The sequence below is a fragment of the Carlito syrichta genome, unplaced genomic scaffold (genome assembly GCF_000164805.1).
Source record: "Carlito syrichta isolate Samal-C Ts95f unplaced genomic scaffold, Tarsius_syrichta-2.0.1 Scaffold309262, whole genome shotgun sequence".
Lineage (NCBI taxonomy): Eukaryota > Metazoa > Chordata > Mammalia > Primates > Tarsiidae > Carlito > Carlito syrichta.
The window spans coordinates 411159-431422 of record NW_007253358.1 but is presented as its reverse complement, the minus strand read 5'-3'; the positions used below and the strand labels follow the sequence as shown (position 1 = coordinate 431422).

Genomic DNA, 20264 nt, shown 5'->3' with positions numbered 1-20264 from the left:
CACTCACCTCAGCCTCCCAAAGCACAGGATTACAGGCTGAGCCACCGAGCCTGGCTAATTCCAATTTTTTTGATGGGTCCCTCCTTACAGGAGTCTGGAGTTAAGCAAAGAGATCTAAGGTATGGGAGTCATTACCAAAATGATGGCAACTAGAAGATGTTGAAGAATGAGTCTGACAAGAGAAACACTGCAAAGCAAGATGACTAAATTCTAATATCTGCCTCAGACAACTTTTCTCCTGATCATCTGTAAAGAAGGTCCTTGATTCTCCTTAATCAGATTTTGAAAAGAGTTACATTAGAGATATCATTAGACATTACAGTAAGGGTTCAGGTAAAGAGAAAAATAAAAATTATTCTACTGTAATTTTTCAACCCTAGCTCAGAAATCATCTGCACAGGGTAGTAACTGTATTATTATGAGAGGAAGCCATGTAGTGTGGAGACTGGTTAATGTGAGAAAGAATTTGTACCATGTTTGTTGTGGCAGCACTGCATTTGTTGGGAGCCAATATCTACATTCACCTGTTTTAGTTAATAGACCATCTAATGCAATCATTAGCTGGCAGCATAACAAAGAAAACCTAAGTCTGTATATTCTCTGGCTTCCAAAGGCTTCCCATAAGACTCCCTGGAACTAAAAATCTGCTGTTGGCCGTGCTCAGTGGCTCAGCCTGTAATCCTGCACTTTGGGAGGCCGAAGTGAGTGAATTGCCTGAGCCCGTGGGTTCGAGACCCACCTGGGCAACTTGGCGAGACCTCATCTTTACAATAAATCAAAAAAATTAGCCGGTTGTGGTAGCGCGCGCCTGTAGTTCCAAGCTACTTGGAAGGCTGAGCGGGAAGGATGGCTGGAGCCCAGCAGGTTGAGGCTGCGGTGGCTGGGAGCGGCCACTGCACTCCAGTCTGGGCGACAGAGTGAGACTCGAACTCAAAAAAAAAAAAAAATCTGACTGTTATTAGGAGATTTACCACAGGATTTCCTTGGACTTTAAGAACATGTTTTTGTTAAACAGAGTGAACTATTAGATGGTGGGTCAGTGCTTCCTTCACATGTTTCTCCTTCACTATAAATCAGAGAAAGCCTAAATATTTTTGACAGATAAATGACACTATCACTGGTTTGATTTCATTATCATACTGTAAAATTAATTCGGGGGTATACAGCTTATAAATTCTAAAGCACATACAGATTTGTGTAAGCAGCTACACAATTAGGATGCAAAACAGTTTCCTCACCCAAAAAAAGTTCCTGTACTATCCAGCTATAGTTACACCCTTTTCCCACCCATAGCCTCTGTAAAACACTGATCTGTTCTCCATCATCACTGCTTTTCTTTTCAAGGGTAACACAGAAAAGGAATAATACAGTATACAACACTTTGAAAATGGCTTCTTTCACTCAATATAATGCCTTTAAGATTCATCTAAGTTGTTGAAAATATCAACAATTGGTTTCCTTTTATAGCTGAGTAGTAATCCATTACAAGAATGTACCAGTTTGTGCATCCATTTACCCACTGAAAGACATTTTGATTCTTTCCAGTTTTCAGCTATTATGTATAAAACTACTATGAACATTCATGTACTAAGTTTTATGTGACTGAAAGTTCTCATTTCTATAGCATAAATATATAGGAATAGGAATGCTGGATGATGTAGTGAATGTATGTTTACTTCTTAAGAAAATGCTAGGTAATTTCCCAGAGTTGCGCTAACATTTTTCATTCTAGCAGCAATGAAAAAGACTTCTAGTTGCTCTACATCCTTACCAACTCTTAGTATCGTCAGTAACCTATTTTAGTCATTCTAATAGGTAGGCAGTAGTGTCTCAGCATGGTCTGAATTTGCTAATAATGTAGAATATATTTTCACATGCTTATGTGCCATTCTTAAATACTTTTGGTGAAGTGTCTGTTCAAATCCCTTAAACATTTTTATTTGGGCTACCTGCTTACTCGGTGTTGACTTTCAAGAGTTCTTTATACATTCTGGAACAAAACGTTTTGACAGATATGAGATTCATGAATATTTTCTCCCAGTTTAGTGATATATCTTTGGTAGAACAAAGAGTTTTAATTTTATGAAATCCAACTAATTTTTATGTGTCATGCTTTGGCATAATTTCTAATAACTCTCCTCTAATCCTCAGGTAACAAAAACTGTTTTCTTCTGAAAATTTTAGTTTTTACACTTTACAGTTATATCTATGGTTTTGGAATAATGTTTGCATAAGATGTGAAATTTTAGTCAGAACCAGGCTCGGTGGCTCAGCCTGTAATCCCAGCGCTTTGAGAGGCTGAAGTGAGTGGATTGCCTGAGCCCGCGGGTTCGAGACCCACCTGGGCAACTAGGTGAAACCTCATCTCTACAATAAATCAAAAATCAGCTGGGCGTGGTAGCGCGTGCCTGTAGTTCCAGCTACTTGGAAGGCTGAGGCGGAAGGATCGCTGGAGCCCAGCAAGTCGAGGTTGCGGTGGCCAGGAGCGGCCACTGCACTCCAGTCTGGGGGACAGAGTGAGACTCCAACTCAAAAAAAAAAAAAAAAAGAAATTTTAGTCAGGGTTCCTTTTTGTTTGTTTTTAGTATATAAATGATCAAATGGTTCCAACAGCATTTGTTGAAATATTTCTCTATTGAATCTCTTTTGCACCTCTGTCAAAGATCAATAGGCTGTCTTTATATGGGTCAATTTCTTTCCTGGAGTCTCTAATATACTCCACTAATTTACCCAACTGTCCCTTTGTCATATTGCCAATATTGCAGTATCCTGATTGCTGTGGCTTTAAATGAGGATCTGTAATCCCTAACTTTGTTCTGCTTCCTCAAAATTGTTTTTAACTATTCTAGTTTGTTTACCCTTCAATATCAATTTTAGAATCAACTTGTCTGTATCTATAAAATAATCCTGTTGGAATTTTGATTGTTATAGCATTAAATATGTAATCCACTTTGGGATGCAGTGATATCTTCAACCGAGTCTTCCAATTCATGAATATCACATGACTACATGTCTTCTTATATTACTTAGGTCTTCTTTAATTTCATTCAAAAGTTCCTTACAAGGCCGAGCATGACTGTACAAGTGACTGTAATCCCTGCACGCCTGTAATTCCAGCAACTTTGGGAGGTCAAGGAGGAAAACTGCTTGAGCCAGAAGTTTAAGACCTGCCTGGGCAACATAGCAAGACCTCATTTCTACAAAAAAAAATCAAAAAAATTAGACAGGTATGGTTGTGCGTACCTGCAGCCCCACCCACTCAGGAGGAAATGCAGACAGACTGCCTGAGCCCTGGAGGTCAAGACTGCAGTGAGCTGTGATTGTGGCACTGCATTCCAGCCTGGGCAACAAAGTGAGACCCTGACTCAGAGAGAGAGGAAAAAAAAGCTCCTTATACTCTTCAGTATATCCTGTATAGGCTTTGTTAGAGTTATACCTAAGTATTTTTGTAGATATTATGAACAACATTGATTAATTTCATTTTCTAACTAGTTATGAATTATACAGAGAAATAAGAAGAACTTTGTGTGTTGATTTATACATAACAACATTGCTTTAACTCACTTTTTAGTTATAGGAATATTCATGTAGCTTCTTTGGAATTTTCTATGTAGAAAGAAATGTCATCTGAAATTAAAAATGCCTTTTATTTCTTTTTCTTGCCTCACCACACTAGCTAAACTTTGAGTACTATACTGAATAAGAGTAATGAGAATGGACATCTTGGCCTTGTTCCTGAATCTGAGAGAAAGGCATCTAATCTTTCCTCTTAAGTATAATGTTAGCTGTAGGTATTTTGTAGCTGTTCTTCATAAGGTTGAGAAAGTTATCTTCTATTAGTGGTTTAGAAAAGTCATGAATTCAACAATTAGGAAAAAAAAAAAAAACAGCCAGGCGTGGTGGCTTGCAACTGTAGTTCCAGCTACTTGGAAGGCTGAGGCAGAACGATCACCTGAGCCCAGCAGGTCGAGGCTGTGGTGGCCATGAGTGTTCCACTGCACTTCAGTCTGGGCAACAGAGTGAGACTCCAACTCAAAGATAATAATAATAATAATAATAATAATAATGATGATATAATGCTCTGGTTTTAAAAATATGAAAATAAACATATGAAAAGATGCTCAGCCAGGCTCGGTGGCTCAGCCTGTAATCCCACCCTTTGGGAGGCTGAGGTGAGTGGACTGCCTGAATCCGCGGGTTCGAGACCCATCTGGGCAACTTGGCGAGACCTCATCTCTACAATAAATCAAAAAATCAGCCGGGCGTGGTAGTGCATGCCTGTAATTCCGTCTACTCGGAAGGCTGAGGCAGAAGGATCACCAGAGCGCAGCAGGTCAAGGCTGCAGTGGCCGGGAGCGGCCACTGCACTCCAGTCTGGGTGACAGAGTGAGATTCCAACTCAAAAAAAAAAAAAGAAAGAAAGAAAAAAAGAAAAGATGCTCAACATCAATCATTTATAAGGGAATTCCAAATATAAAACAATGAGATATCACGGTACACCTATTAGAATGGCTAAAACCCAAAACAATGAAAATATCAAACTACCAGTGAATATACACAGCAACTGTAACTCTTCAGTGACTGCTAGTGGGAGGCAAAATGGTAAAGTCACTCTGTAAAATGATTTGGTAGTTTCTTAAAAGTCTTAGCACACAATCAAGCAACTGCACTCCATAGTATTTACCTGATTTGAAAACTAATGTACACCAAAAAACCTGCATGTGAACTTTTATAGCAGTTATATTCGTAATGGCCAAAACCTGGAAACAATTGAGATGTTCTTCAATAGATGAATAAATAAACAATCTGTGATTTAATGATCTAATATTATTCAGTTATAAGAATAAAACTCTGGCAATACTTCCACCTCAGCCTTCCAAAATCTTGATTTCTAATACCTTCTCAAATACAAGGAAATAGAGCCCTTTGAAGAAATAGCTGATTTTAGGACAGAAATAGGAAACAGACAAGATGAGCCTGGAACATTTTGTAGTGCCAGAAAGTTTTTTTAAAAGGTCTCAAAAATAAACAAAAAAATTCACAATGATGAAGTATAGGTTATAATCAAAAGTATAAAATAAATATCTATGAGTCCACATTTACCCAAATAAATGACTGAAAATAAATAAATGAAAGAGAAGAAACAAATCCCTTGCTGTCTTGCAATAAGAAAGTCAACTAATTTATGTAGATACTCTATTGTTAAAGAGGTAGAACATAATTAACCACACATTAAGTGTGGGCTGCACAAAGTGACTATCTTCCAAAGAGTGCAAATAATGCGCAAAGAGAAAAGGGGGGAAAAAAGAGCTTCTTTATCATGAAGAAATCTGATAACACTATCTCAAGCCAGATGCTCAGGGTTAACATCCACAGTGATATACTATATTGACAATATGTATCCTTGATATGATGTGATGGGAAAGGCTCTTTGCCCCTATGGTCTTCCACCCCAAAACACATTACCCTAGTATAACCATAAAAAAAGCTTCAGACAAACCCCAGTTCAACAACATTCAACAAAATACCTGACTGCTATTCCTAAAAACTGTCAAGGCCATAAAAAACAATGAAAGTCTGAGACATTAATAAATGAGACATTAATAAATATAATATCACAGATGGGAACCTGGAAGAGGAAAAACAAAAAGGAAGAGGAAACTGAGATTACCTAATAATATTGATTTTATAAATACTGGTTCATTAATGTGATAAATGTACCATACTAATATAAAATGTTAATAATAGAGAAACCCAGGTATGAGGCATTCAAGAGCTCTATTATTCTGTTCTAAAACTGCTTTAAAATAAAAGTTGACTAAAAAAATTAAACACTGGGTTTTGACGCTATTAAGAAATTGTTCATTTTTATACGTACAAAAACGGAAAAACAGTTATGCCTTAAGAGTCATCTATTAACAATAAGACACTCAAAAATATCTACATATAAATTTATAAGTACAGATTTACATTAAAATATTTTGTATCATATAAGATTATGATGATGTCTAAGACTTGCTCAATTTAATCTTGGGATGGAAGAGAGGATGGAAGAATAGGAATATAAATCAAAAAAGACAGACCATGACTTGATCATTGCTGAAGATTAGTGATTGGTACAGAGCACTCCCATGACTATTCTTTCTAGGTTTGAATATATTTGAAATTTCCACAGAGTTAAGTAATTGCCTAGTTTAAAAATTCAGCCAAAAGGGTCAGAAAATAAACTCTAGGAAATTTCTCAAAAAAAAAAAAGTAAAAGAAAAAGGTTTAGAAAATAAATAAAGAAATAAAGGCCAGGTGCAGTGACTCATGCCTGTAATCCTACCACTCTGAAAGGCAGAGGCTGGAGGATTGCTTGAGCCCAGGAGTTTGATACCAGCCTGTCAGAAGGATTGCCTAAACTGAGGAGATTGAGGCTGAGGTAAGCCATGATTGTGAGACTGTACTCCAGCCTGCGCAACAGAGTGAGACTCTGATTCAAATAATTAAATAAGTAAATAAATAGGAACAGAAAATAAAAGAGAAAAGAGGCACAATGAAGACATAATAGCCATTCTCTCTATTAAGGAAAAAAAAGAGATACAATACCCAACTATTAGAAGTTCTAAAAAAGAGGCACAGAAACAATGTGGGGGATAAAATAATTAGAAACATGAAAACTTTCCATATTTCAAAGGATAATGTAGCAAAATTCCCCATATAAGAAGTGTTTTAAAATGCCATTATCTTGTTTGTAATTATTGCCCAAAAAGTACTCAAAACAAATTCAGTGAGTGAAAATAAATAAATGCAGAGTAATACTCAGTCCCAGTGACTTCTAATTCAGTGTTCCTGCCTCCCATTCCTATTGTGACACCCGAAAGTACCTACCTAGAGAGATTTCAGGTGTAGTATTGCTACAAACTCTTTCTGGAAAATAGGCTGAGGCAGTGAGTCTAACCCTAAGGAAAACTCAAGTGGACAGATGCAGTGAGAGTGACCAAGTTAAAATAAGCTTGCCAAACATCACCGCAATACAGGCATTACACAGAAGAAATTTCCTTAAAACAAAAATGGTTCCCACACCAATAAGACAAAATAACAAGACTCTGTTGATGTGTCCACACAAATTGTTTACAAAGAATACCCTATGAAACAAAATCTTTACTTTAAAAAAAGAAAAAGACTGTTTATCACTGTATTCCCTGTGAATTATTAACTAGAAAAGGAAGACTTCAGCTGTAGCTCAATTCTTTACAAATTTCTATTCTGCGATCAAGAAATGATCTCAGATTTTCTGCCATTCTTTCTAGGAACAAACCTAACTTAAAACTCAGAAACACTTTTAAAAAATACAGTGATTGAATTCAAAAATCTAAGAGCTAAAGATAAAGAAATTAGCAGGAAAATAGGTAGTTTCTACTACAAACTGTTTCTTCCTAAAGGCAGAAAGAAATATTCTTTCATTTTGGGGTCTTCTTGCTAAAATTATGATTTGTCACAAACTTTTTTTATACTGAAAGGAAGGAGAACTTTCTTTTTTGTTTTATTTATTTTAAATATGGGGAGTACAATTCAGGATTAAGTATACAAGTGGTCATCATAGAGGCAAAGTTTGGGACTTCTTGGTCCCCATTTCGCCTGGTTTGAGATCAGGTTCCCTAATTGATGTTATATGCCCACACCCCACACCCTCGGTCTCAAACTATTTTAAGAATTCTAAACTGGGCTCGGTGGCTCAGCCTGTAATCCCAGCACTTTGGGAGGTTGAGGTGAGTGGATTGCCTGAGCCCGCGGGTTCGAGACCCGCCTGGGCAATTTGGCGAGACCTCATCTCTGCAATAAATCAAAAAAATTAGACGGGCATGATAGCACGCGCCTGTAATTCCGGCTACTTGGAAGGCTGAGGCGGAAGGATTGCCGGAGGCCAGCAGGTCGAGGCTGCGGTGGCCGGGAGCGGCCACTGCACTCCAGTCTGGGCGACAGAGTGAGACTCCAACTCCAAAAAAAAAAAAAAGAAAGAAAGAAAAAGGCATTTCTTTTTGCTCTGTTATACTGCAGAATTTCACATCTTCAGGATGTTAAATCTTGGAGGGGGTGGGTAATGAAAATAACACAAAATGATTTTATGAGTAGATTATGGTAATCCCAGAGATTTATTAAGGTGACTGGAATATTTTAGGAAAATAGAGTATCAGAAATAACAACCATATGGTAATACTGACTAGTACTTTCTTATGCAGAAGTTTCTAAACAACTGAATAGGAGTTAGTATATAAGTAAGGTGATAGAGGTGTTTTTTTATCTAAACTACAAAAATAAATAATCTTAACGCCCATTTTGGGGACAGTAATTGAATAAACAAGGTACATCTACAAAATAATGTTATATACAGCAGTACAAAAATGAAGAAGATCTCATGGCATAAATAAATACTTTAAATGAACTATGATGTAGGGGAACCTAAAATGAAATACAAACAGTGAAGTATGAATCTAATGGTACTACAAATGAATAATACAACCACACTGAAGGAAATGAGAACTAAAAGGACTAACATAAGTTAACTTGGAAAGCAGTATTTCCACTGTATTCTATAAGGCTAAAGTTTAAAAGGAGTGATAAACAAGCATAAATTAGTAAATTTGTTTTTCATTAAGTACAGGTTGCCAGTTCTGAAGCTCTGTGTGTAAATGTATTATATACTATAACCCTAAAATACATTACATATTATATATGTAGATATGTAAATATAGAGACTATAATTCTTAAAAACACACAAGAAAGAATTAAACAACTAAGCAAATATAATGTGCCTAATGAGAGTCAAGTTTCTCATATTCTGAGAAGAGAGTTAGAAATAAGGAAAGGAGAGAGCCTAGAACAAACACTGTGGTGTTGGATTGAAGCAAAAAGTATCAATATGAACTCTTGATCTTCAATATATATACAAATACAGAAATATAGATGTGTATATATACATTTCCTCACTCTGTCCGCCACAATGCCTAAAAGTGATTACATCCCAGTTTCTAAACCTCATTCTCCAATAAAATTCTTCCTTGGAGAAATGATGACTGAAGGGCTGAGGCAGGGAAAATACAAGATGAGCCTGGAATATTTTGTGGTGCCAGAAAATAAAGAAGTGATCACATAATAATGGGCCATGCCAGAAAGACACAAGGACCAGCCAGAAGGCACTCCCAATAGCCAAATTTAAAATAATCTAAGCAACAAAATAAGTAATGATAATAATGCATTATACACACAGAATAAAACAAATATCCATGACCTATACTGATATAACACATTTTAAATAGGTAGATAGGCAGATAGGTCAGTAGTAGATGATAAATGGATAATAATAATAATAATAGATGGATAGATAAGGGGGAGAGCTCTTCCTTCTACAATCCAATTGGCAAAGAATCAAAAGATGCTAAAATAAGTGAGCAAAATTGTAGGAAAAAGGACGTATGCATGGTCTCAAAGTACCTGCCCACAAGACAATTATGTTCTCTTAAAAAGTGACTTTACATTAGAAAAATCTGACAGATACCACCATAATCAAGCAAAGATAGCATCATCAATAATAACACAAACGAAAATCATGTTTTTCCTGATATGATGCACTAAAAAGGGTACAAAATCATCTCTGTGGCATTTTTACCAAAAATGCATAACCAGGATCTCATCATGGCAAGCATTCATGCAAACTCATATCAAACATTCTTCTATCAAAAAAAAGTGTCACGTTCATAAAGAACAAGAAAGAGAACTATCACAGATTGGAAGAGCTAAGGAGCCAGGAAACGCAAATGCAATGTGGGATCCCAGATGAGATTCTGCAAAAGACCAAAAAAGACATTAGTGGGAAAACTGGTAAAATTCAAATAAGGTCCGCAGATTCATTAGTATTATATCCAGCTTAATTTCCTGGTTTTGATAGTTGAATTATGGTTATATAACAAAGGAGATAAGTGAAAGATACACAGAAACTCTCTGTATTTTGAAATTTCTCTGTAAGTCTGAAATTAATTCAAAATTAAAAGCTTTTAGCCAGGCACGGGGGCTCACACCTGTAATCCCAGCAGTTTGAAAGCCAAAGGTGAAAGGATTGCCTGATCTGAAGGGTTGGAGACCAGACTGGGCAACTCGGCAAGACCTCGTCTCTACAATAAATCAAAACAATTAGCCAGGTATAGTTCCAGCTACTTGGAAGGCTGAGGAGGAAGGACTGCCTGAGTCCAGCATGTCAAGGCTGCGGTGGCCATGAGCGTACCACTGCGATTCAGCCTGGGTGAGAATCCAACTCAAAAAAAAACCAAAAATTTTTTTAAAGTCTTAAAAATAAGCTATATCATTTAAAAAATGAAGCTATATCATATAAACCACGCTGTGAGCAAGAAAAAATAGTTTTTACTTGTCACCTTCAGGTTAATCAGAAAGTCTATTAAACGCTAATAAAGGGAATCTCAAAAACGAATAGGTGTAATTCAGGAAGTCAGAAATTTCCAAGCAGAGAATGTGTTTTCAAACCAAATGCCCTCATTTCTTTCAGCACTACAAAAAAAGAAAAGAAAAGAAAAGACAGTAAGTCAAGTCCCAGAGGAAGAAAAAAATAAATAAAATTTCGTGTGTTCTTGTTTTTACATCTGTTGATGTATTTAATTACATTTATGGTCTTGCGAATGTTGAACCAGTCCTGGTTCAAAAGAAGGATGAAACCTACTGGGTCATGGTGGAGGATTTTTGAGATGTGTTTTTGGATCCAATTTGCTAGAATATTGTTGAGAATTTTTACATCTATGTTCATAAAGAATATTGGTCTGTAGTTTTCTTTTTTTGTTGGATCTTTATCCAGTTTGGGTATCAGTGTGATGTTAGCTTTGTAAAATTATTTGGGGAGAATTCCATCTTCCCAATTGCCTGGAATACTTTCAATAGGATTGGTATCAGCTCCTCCTTATACGTTTTGTGGAATTCTGCTGGAAAGCCATCCCGGTCCAGGGCTTTTTTTGTTGTTGTTTTTTTTTTTTTTTGTAGGTAGTTTTCGTATGACAGAATCAATTCCCTGGGTTGTAATTGGTCTACTTAGTGTCTCAGTGTCTTCTTGTTTCAACCTGGGGAAGCTGTATGATATCAAAAAGTCCTCCACTTCATTTAGGTTATCAAATGTGTTTCACTATAGATGTACATAGTAATCTCTGATAATCTTTTGGATTTTTTCTGAGTCAGTTGTGATTTGGTCTTTTGAATTTCTGATTTTGTTTATTTGGGCTTTTTGTTTTGTTGATGTTTTCAGTGAACCTACTAAAGGCAATCTACATCTTCAATCCAATACCCATTAAGTGACCAACATCATTCTTCTCAGACCTGGAAATGACAATACAGAAATTTATATGGAAACATAAACGTCCACGAATTGTCAAAACAATCATTAGCAAAAGAAACAAAGCAGGAGGTATCACACTTCTGACTTCAAACTTTACTCTAAGGCTGCAGTAATCAAAACAGCCTGGTATTGGTACAAGAACAGGTATACGGACCAATGGAACAGGACAGAGATTTCGGAAGCAAAGTCTCAATTTCTCAACCGACTCATCTTTGACAAAGCCTCCAACAACAACCATTGGGGAGAGGAGAACCTATTCAGTAAATGGTGCTGGCAAAACTGGCTGTTCACATGCAGAAGATTGAAACAGGACCCCTACCTATCACAATACACAAAAATTAACTCTAAATGGATCAAAGACCTAAGCATAAGACCTCAAACCATACGAATCTTAGAAAATGCAGGAGACAACCTTATGGAAATTCTAGCAACCAATTCCTATTCAGAACCCTAAGTGCCCATACCATAAGAAATAAGATAGACAAGTGGGACATCATCAAACTGACGAGCTTCTGCAAAGCAAAAGAAACCATCAAAAGAGCAGGGAGTCAGCTCACAGAATGGGAAAATTTATTTGCCAACTGTATATCTGACAAAGGCCTAACATCTAGGATCAACAAGGAACTCAAATGGGCCGAAAAGCAAAAAACAAACAGCCCCGTTAAAAAGTAGGCAAAGAGATGAATGGACACCTCTCAAAAGAAGATATAGGGGCAGCCAACAGACACATGAAAAAGTGCTCAGCCTCACTCATCATCAGAGATACAAATCAAAACCACATTGAAATACCACCTAACCCCGGTAAGAATGGCCATCATTAATAAAACAAACAACAGATGCTGGCAAGGATGCAGAGAAAAAGGAACGCTTCTACACTGCTGGTAGGAATGCAAACTAGTGCAACTTCTTTGGAAGACAGTGTGGTGATTTTTGAAAGAACTAGAAATTGACCTTCCATATGACCCAGCAATTCCCCTATTGAGAATACACCCGGAGGAACTCAAATCATTCTACAAAAAAGATAACTGTACATGCATGTTTGTTGCAGCTCTATTCACAATAGGAAAAACATGGAACCAACCATGCTGCCCATCGAAGCTGGACCAAATTTTTAAAATGTGGTATATATACACAATGGAATATTTTGCAGCCATAAAAAAGGACAAACATATGGACTTTGCAGCAACTTGGATGGATTTAGAGTCTATCATACTCAGTGATCTCTCACAGAAACAAAGAACAGAGTACCATATGTTCTCACTCATAAGCGGACCTTGAACAATTATCATAATACTATAAGAAAGGGGTTGGCAGTAGTGGGAAACTGTCAGGAGAGGGGGTGGGATTGGCAGTTGAGAGAAACTGCTAGGGGAGGAAGGGGCACACCTCATCAACAAGGGTACCTACATAATCAACGTTTGTATACCTAACCCTGAATTGCAACCCACATCTTTATAATTAAAAAAATAAAATAAAATTTCAAAGCTGGGAAAAGTCTCAAATCACTTGATGCAACTTTTCATGAGGGAAGAACACTATAGGTGATATCATATGAGATACTAATTATGCAGTTATAGCTGAAATATGAGTGTCCCACTGGTTGGACTATTTTATCCATCATACAATGAAAGGTAGAAAGAGGTAGACTACACACCAACTTTCCATCTGTGCCTCCATGCAACCCAACTTATGCTACTAAATTGGCAGCTTGTACACATTGCCTGATTCCTACAATCAGGAAGGAAACAAAAAATTAAGAAAGTAACACCTAAATGCCACTAAAAGCTGAAGAGCCTGAAAATATACTTAATCACCACAGGAAAATAAAACAATAGACTAAATTGAAAAATGTTTAATTACTTATTCAGACTAGAATAGCAACTTCAACAACTCCTAAAATACATTCAATTAGTAAAAGACAAAACGTCTCAGCTTCAGAGACCTGCTAACTATAACAAGTATATAATGTCTGTCTGATCCAAGTCACAGAATTCAACATTTTCTTCATAAATATTATTCATTATGCATTTACTTTGTGTCAAGTAAAAGGAACACAGTGGTGAAAATATTACTCTCTTTTGATTAACCAACTACTTTTAAGTCACTACCATTTTCTCTGAAACACAGGTTTTGACCCAGAAGGAGTTTAGATAGTCAGGTATAACTTCATCTTTATGAAAAAAAATTTTAAATGGGGAAGTGTGCATAAAGATGCAATATGGAAAAGCTGATATAAAATGATACTATATTTGTCATTTTTTACGTATTTATTTACTTATTTTTTTGACTTGGAGTCTCATTCAGTTGCCCAGGCTGAAGTGCAGTGGCACATTCACGGTCACTGCAGCCTCAGACAGTTAGGCTCAGGTGATCCTTCGGCCTCAGCCTTCCAAGTAGCTGGAATCACAGGCAAGTGCCACCATGCCTGGTTAATTTTTTGGCTTTATTGTAGAGACAAGGTCTCATCAAATTGCCCAGGCTGGTCTTGAACCCCTGAGCTCGGGCAATTCTCTCACCTCCGACTTCCAAAGTGCTGGGATTACAGGCTTGAGCCACCAAGCCCGACCTATATTTGTCTTATTTTTAAAATCTTATTAATAAATATAATTTGTCCTTTCAGTTTGAGATACTGGATTTTCCTTTCTTTCCACTTTCTTATTTTCCTAGGGTCATCTTCAACTACACTCCTGCTGATAGTCCTCTTACACATCATGATTTTGTGATATCCCCATGCTGTGCATGCTGTTTCTTTTGCCTAAAATGCTCACCTCATCTCCTTGGCCAATTTGTCAATTTGTATTCAATTCTTCAAAACTCAACTCAGATGTTACTTCCTCTTCTAAAACTTCTGAATAAATGTGCATGCACACACACACACACACACACACACACACACACACACACACGAGTTATACCTCACATCTATGTTTTATTTTTTGAGTTGGAGTCTCACTCTGTCGCCCAGACTGGAATGCAGTGGCCGCTCCCGGCCACCGCAGCCTCGACCTGCTGGGCTCCAGTGATCCTTCCGCCTCAGCCTTCCGAGTAGCTAGAACTACAGGTGCGCGCTACCACACCGGGTTAATTTTTTTATTTATTGTAGAGATGAGGTCTCGCCAAGCTGCCCAGGCGGGTCTCGAACCCAGGGGCTCAGGCAATCCACTCACCTCAGCCTCCCAAGGCGTGGGATTATAGGCTGAGCCACCGAGCCCGGCTTCACTTCTATGTTATTTCAAGATCACATGCACGCTAATAATAGTATGATATCACTTAACAAATCCATAGTATAATCATCTGTTTACAATTTATCTGCCTATCATAAAGATTTTGAACTCATTAAGGACAAAGAGAGCCGTATTCATCCCAGCATCCTCAGAGCTTAACAGTATGCCTGAGACACAGTAGAACTCAAGAAATAATTATTGAATTGAATTTCATATTGTGATATACTTCATCTATAAGAAATATGAATACTGAATGAAGAAAAATATAATCATGTTTAAAGATTGTTTAACAACAGATCAATAACAATGTTTCATAAATTTAAACTTCTTTTCAAACATAAAAGTTACATTAATAGAATAAAAAGAACCTATGCTGATAATTAAATGCACATGGAAGATTAATTACTCTGGTTAAAAGAAAAAAATCTATTCAGAAAAATTTAGTTTCTCATCTCATTCTGTTCCCTTATCTGTAACAACTGAGTTGGAGTAGATCCCTGCTGCTCTTTCAAGTTCTGTGATTCCTTGTTAGTGCATAGCTGAAAGTATCAGTATCAGTTTGAGATTTCCATTTACCTATATTAGGACCGTCTCAACTTTCTGTAAGCTGTCCCTCCACTATCACATGCATGCTAGCATCACATTTTTACTTACTTGTAGCTTGCTATTATGACATATGATACCTTAGAAACTTACTTTGTAAATATGTTATGTCACAATGTATATGGAAAAATGGTGAACAATATTTACCAGTACCTTTAGTTTAAATGGTTCTATTTATTTTGAATTAAAAGGCAATATTTATTATGGCACCCATTTCAACAAGTATTTACTGAGTCCTTTCATAGTGTCAGAAACCTACACAAGTGATGAGAAAGATAATAAAGTATCAACTATATTCAAGTCACGCAATAGGAACTAGAGATTAAAAGTGACTAGATAAAACAGAAAAAGAACAGATCACAAAGAGACGAAAGTCAGTCAAAGTGTAGATTTTAGATTTGACATTATAAGGAATGGGAAAGTTGACAGGAAAGTAACAAGTCAAGCTGCCAAAAGATAACTTGGAAGAATGAATGGAAGCAGAAATACACATACTAGTTATAACTTCTAATGGTGAAGAGGTGATGTTTGCACCTCTACAGTCATTAATAGAATGTGGTCAACTATGCCCTCTAAGTCTGTTTTTAAAACTACTCACCCCTCTAGATCTCTACTTTGCCATCACCTTAGCAAAAGCTACTACCATCTCTCACAGGAATAGTAGCTTCCTGCATCCTATCTAGCTCCCTTCTAATCAATCTTCATACAGAGCATTTTAAAGATGCAAATCAAATTATAGGTCTTTCCAGCTTAAAATCCTCCAATCATTCCCCTTAAATTTTTATGACAAAGGTCCAAATCCTTTGAGCGCCATAAAACTCTGTACTAACAATCTCTTCTCATTCCACTCCATTCCTCTGAGTCAGTGCTCAGGCTATCCCGGTCTTCTCGTAGTTCCTCAACATCCTTCCTGCCCTTTCCTAAAACACACATTATTCCAGCAGCAGCACACAGTGAAAACTTAAAACTTCATGCTAAATGAAAGAATGAATCAAAAAAAGAAATACATAGAAAGCCCTCCATATAATGACTTTTCCCCTTTTGTTCCCAGAATCTACTATAGTTTCATGCAGAGGGGAACAAAAGAAGCAGATTATCTGAATGTTTGATTTGCAAACAAGGTATTCCCCATTAAGACTCCAAATGAACCATTTTCCAAAAGGTAATTATTTGATTATTTTTTAAAAAGCAGATAACAGAGAACAGCAGTAAATAGCTACACTTAAAGGGAAAACTCAGTATAAATCTATATGGCAGTAGAAACAATGAACAACTTGGAGCCAGTTGTGCCAACTTTTAATTCCTCTGTATCTCTAGAGTAACTATATGACTTTACCTTTCTAGGACTTAGAACCATAAATGGGTAAGACTAATCTCTATGGCCCTGATGCTATGGCATCTAATTTTTCTACATATGAAAGACACTACAGTTTCGCCAATAGTAAAAGGCCAAGTGGATGGAAGAAGAGAGGTCTAAATGACTCTCTTAGAGCATCCAAATGGAACACAGCCTTTCCCACCTTGATTTTTGCCCAATTAGATCCATCTTAAAGACTTCTGAACTTCAAAATGACAAGATAATAAATGTTATTTTAAACTTCTAAATTTGTGATATGTTTCAGCAATGAGAGAAAACTAATACCAACAGATTTATAAAAATGTCTTTCATTAGGTCTGATTCCAATCACAAAAACAAATCTAGATGCCTAGCATCCTTAATGAGATTCTTGAACTTACAACAAACATAGTCTAATATGTGCTATATTTTTTCCAAATAAGCAATGTTTTCCTCTTTGAAACAAGTTTAAAATAGATGCTTCTCGAATATCTAGAACTGAACTGATCCTAGAATTCTTACAATCCTTCCAATACAAGTTACTGGGAACTTTCCTGATGGATTATAATTAAATATTTTCATATAAACTGACCATTAAGATCATCACATTTATATTCCCTAAAATAAAGAAAAGTATACACCAAATTTTGAATTAAACTAATGTGTGAAAAAATAAAGATTTTTAGCTCTCTGGGCATTTCTATACCCAAGCTTCCATATTAATCACATAGAAATGAGCCAGATCCTATAAAGCTTATTACACATATAAGCATTTTTCATAATGTTTAAATGTCATTCATCTGGCCAGGCATGGTGGCTCAAGCCTATAATCCCAGCACTTTGGAAGGCAAAGGTGAGAGGATTGCCTGAGTCCAGGTGTTTGAGTTCAGCCTGGGCAACTTGGTGAGATCTCGTCTCTATAATAAATCAAAAAATTAGCTGGGTGTGGTGGTGCTTAGGATCGCCTAAGCCCAGCAGGTTGCAGTTGCGATGGCTGAGACTGTGTCACTGCACTCCAGCCTGGGTGACAGAGTGAGACTCTGACTCAAAAAACAAAAGTCATTCATTTTAATAATAAAGCAAATATAATGAAAGTCTTAGAATACGTATACCACATATATACTATTAAGATTAAGATGGGCTGGGCTCGGTGGCTCAGCCTGTAATCCCACGCCTTGGGAGGCCGAGGCAAGTGAATTGCCTGAACCCGCGGGTTCAAGACCCACCTGGGCAACTTGGCGAGACTTCATCTCTACAATAAATCAAGAAATGAGCTGGGCGTGGTAGCATGTGCCGGTAGTTCCAGCTACTTGGAAGGCTGAGGCGGAAGGATCGCCGGAGCCCAGCAGGTCGAGGCCACGGTGGCCTAGAGCGGCCACTGCACTCCAGTCTGGGCAGCAGAGTGAGACACCAACTCAAAAATAAAAATAAAAACATTAAGATGTACAAGAACATCTCTATAATTAATCTTCCTTCAAAGTATCTATCCATGCATAGGTTTATAGAAGTTTCAGAGACCAAGATGAGAAATACACCAACATGAAAGAGAAGATGGTGGCAGAAAGGAAACTGGTTACATAGAAGAAGGAGGTTAATCAACTAAGTACAGTCATGCACTATATGACATTTTGGTCAATAACTGCCTGCAAATACGATGGTGGTCCCAAAAGATTAAAATGGAGGCTGGGAATGGTGGCTCACACTGTAATCCCAGCACTTTGGGTATCTGAGACGGAAGGATTACTTGAACCCAGGAGTTCGAGACCAGCCTGGGCAACCTAATGAGATTCCACCTCTACAATAAACAAAGAAATTATCTGGGCGTAGTGACTCACACCTACAGTCTCAACTACTCAAGAGGCTGAGACAAAAGAATTGTCTGAGCCCATAAGGTAGAGGCAGCAGTAAGCTGTGACTGCACCACTGCACTCCAGCCTAGACAACAGAGCAAAACCGTGACTCCAAAAAAGAAAAATAAATTAAATTCAGTCAGGCACGGTGGCTCATGCCTATAATCCCAGCACTTTGGGAGGCTGAGGTGAGAGAACTGCCTAAGCCTACGGGTTTAAGACCAGCCTGGGCAATTTGGTGAGACCTCATCTCTATGATAAATCAAAAAATTAGCCAGGCTTGGTGGCATGTGCCTGTAGTTCCAGCTACTTGGAAGGCTGAGGTGGAAGGATCGCCTGAGCCCAGCAGGTCCAGGCTGCGGTGGCCATGAGCATTCCACGTCAGTCCATCCTAGGCAGCAGAGTGAGACGCCAAGTCAAAAATAATTAATCAATTGATTGATTGATTAATTAAAAATCCACCTCCCACAGTGTGGACAAACCGTGAAGTAACCTAGCAGCCCTTAGAAAGGTTGACCCATGTTGTATAGTATTGTTTGGCTCTTTCTCACGTGTGTCTCTCTGTAGAGCTTTGACACACTTCCCAATACCAGGGTGCCAAAAAAAAAAATGTACATACATTTTAAGAAATGTTATCTATGCATTACTTTTTGAACTTGAATTGAATTACGGTAGCAATGTATAGTATGACATTCACTCAAAAGATAGTATTAGTCATATGAATACTAGCATCATCATGTGACAAACAGGACAATATTACAATTTTAATATAGTTTTTTTCCTTACTCCAAATGTGTATACATTATTTTGTAATTCTATATTATTAAGCCAGGCGCAGTGGCTCACGTCTGTAATACCAGCAATTTGGGAAGCCGAGGCAGGAGAACTGCTTGAGTTCAGTAGGCAACAAAGTGAGACCTTTCTCTAAAATATATGTATACTTTAATAAAAATAAAATGGAGCTGGAAAATTCTTACTGTCTAGAAACATAGTGATGTTATAGCTGTCCTAATATCATAGTGCATTAGCTTTCCTATGTTTGTTTGTTTGTTTGTTTGTTTTGAGTTGGAGTCTCACTCCGTCACCCAGACTGGAGTGCAGTGGCACGCTCCCTGCTGGGCTCCAGCGATCCCGCCTCAGCCTTCCAAGTAGCTGGAACTACAGGCACACATTACCATACCCAGCTAATTTTTTTAATTTTTATTATAGAGATGAGGTCCCGCCAAGTTGCCTGGGCGGGTCTCGAACCCATGGGCTCAGGCAATCCACAGTCCTCGGCCTCCCAAAGTGCTGGGATTACAGGCTGAGGCACCAAGCCTGGTCTTCCTATGTTTAGACATGTTTACACACACAAATACCACTGCATTACAATTGCCTACAGTATTAAAAAAGGTAACATGCTGTATAGGTTTGCAGTCTAATAGCAACTGGTTATACCATATTATAGCCTAGAGGTACAGTAGACTATACCATCTAGGTTGACATAAATACACTCTATGATGTTTGCACAATGACAAAATCGCCTAAAACTCATTTTTCAGGATGTATCCCCATTGCTAAACAATGCATGACTTTAACAATTTTAAGGATAATGGAAGTCAGGTTTATCACCATCAGAGATAGGGCTTACAAACATAGAAAGAAGCTGGGTAGGGTGGCTCATGCCTGCAATCCCAACACTTTGGGAGGCCAATGTGAGAGGAATTGCTTGAGCCCAGGACAGAAAGAGAGAAAACCAGAATTGAAGCCAATAATGTTGGATTAGAATTGAAGATATTAGTGTGAATTCATGGTTTTTAATATATATAAATAATGAAGAAATAAATATTGATGCATGTGTTTGCGCACATTTGTATGTATACACATATATTCCC

General features: G+C 37.5%; 1 protein-coding gene across 1 annotated transcript in view; it reads right to left on the bottom strand.

Moving 5' to 3' along the window:
- Nucleotides 1-15239, bottom strand: part of LOC110596451 (serine-rich coiled-coil domain-containing protein 2-like) — a gene marked incomplete at its 3' end in the record, with an annotated part of 100834 nt that extends 85595 nt beyond the window's left edge. The window contains exon 1 of the mRNA XM_021717072.1: nucleotides 15178-15239. The remainder of the gene's footprint in view (nucleotides 1-15177) is intronic.
- Nucleotides 15240-20264: the final 5025 nt, after the last annotated feature.